The following is a 1,686-nucleotide window of genomic DNA, read 5'->3' as shown; positions in this document are numbered from 1 at the left end:
ACAACTTCTTGGCAAGTCCACCGAGATAAGCTTCCAGATCTTTTACCTTCCCCACCAGCTCACCCGCCTTGTCGTGCAGAGCCATATTCTCCTTCTTCAGTCGACTGGCATCTCGATTAACTGTCTCAAGAGCGGTTTTCAGTCTGGAGTTCTCCTGTTCAAGAGCTCCGACCGAAGCCAATTTCTCCTCTGCAAGCTTCGTTTTGCTTGAGGCCTCCTTCTGTGCCTCTGCAAGGTCTTGGTCCTTCTTCTTCAGAGCTTCCTCTAGTTTATCTGTGGCGCGTCGAGTGGAACCAACATCAAGAATGGACAAGAAAGAAAAGCCACCCGTTAAGAATAGAGAACCTCACCAGCCATACCTTTCGCTTCTTCTTGCGCCTTCCTCAAATTCTCCTGAGCAAGCTTCAAGTTAAGGTTGAGCTGGATCTGCTGATTCTCCAACTCAGTATAGCGAGCTACAAGTTCGCAAGATTTCTGTAAAAAGGAAAATCAGTCGACAGACGTCCAAGATAAGTTGCTTCCGAGTAACTAAGAGACAATGATGACATTTCTAAGACCACAGCCGAATCAAAAACATTCGACAGTAGTCTCGGGGACTACACCCAGTGGGTGCACTCAGCGTGCCCCCACTGGTTCGACCAAAAAAAAGTCGACTGCCCGCAGTCGACCGGATACAATTCCACTCGACCTGGCCCGACCAAACCGAGCGAAGAAATACAGCTACAGCAACACAATGTAAAGACTACAGTCGACTGCCAGCAGTCCACCGTAGTCTCGGGGACTACACCCAGTGGGTGCACTTAGCATGCCCCCACTCGTCCAAAGGATTGGTAGACACACCCAGTGGGTGTACAGATACAGATACAAAAGATCTTCGGAAAAGAGACTCTTCAAACAACATATCATAACAGACCAAGTGTCGAGTCGACTGACCTGGACGTTGCTCTAAAGAGCCAAACTCGCGTCATAGGCTGCTTGGCTGGCCTCCCGAGCCATCTTCACTTGCTCCATCATGATCCCCGCCTGGCGTATAGCCTCCTTTGCAGCAGCCGCTTGGTCCTCAGGGACGGGGTACACAGCAAAAAGCGAAGGTGGATCCACGGTCGACGCCGAGGGCCGCGCACTCGCCAGAGGAACGGCGAAGGTCACAGAAGCCCGAGTGGTGTCACCACCATCCCGAGCCACGGCCTCGGACGCCGGAGCGGATTGGGGGGTCTTGTTAGCTGACGCCCTCTTGTGCCTCCTCACTCTCAACGGACCGTCGTCGTCGTCATCCGGGAGGTCGATAACATGAGGAGGAGCTACAAGGAAAACATTCAATCGACCAGAGTAGCAATAAAGGTTCAGTCGACTCAAAGGCAGGACGTCAGCAATCGTACCAGGGTTGGAGGTAACAGCGTCCTCCATCTCTTGGTCGTCGTTCCTGGCGGAGACCTTAGAAGTAGCACCGCTGCAAATCTCGAAAGTAAATCAGATGGTTCAGTGAATCGACCAAGGATCCGTCCACGGTCGACAAAGGAAAGCAAGTCTTATTATTACCCAGAAATGGTAGGAACAGCTATCTTCATCTTGGGCAGAGCCTTGGGCGGCTTGGATGGCGTTGCTCGTGGATGCTTGGGAGCCTTCCCAGTCGGCGGAGGAGAAGAGGTCCGAGGGCGTTTCGACGACTGCCCAACAGGAGCAGTC

The sequence above is a fragment of the Triticum aestivum genome, chromosome 7A, assembly GCF_018294505.1.
Source record: "Triticum aestivum cultivar Chinese Spring chromosome 7A, IWGSC CS RefSeq v2.1, whole genome shotgun sequence".
In the NCBI taxonomy this organism is placed as follows: domain Eukaryota; kingdom Viridiplantae; phylum Streptophyta; class Magnoliopsida; order Poales; family Poaceae; genus Triticum; species Triticum aestivum.
The sequence above is the reverse complement of the archived record's forward strand: the minus strand, read 5'-3'. Positions refer to the sequence as shown.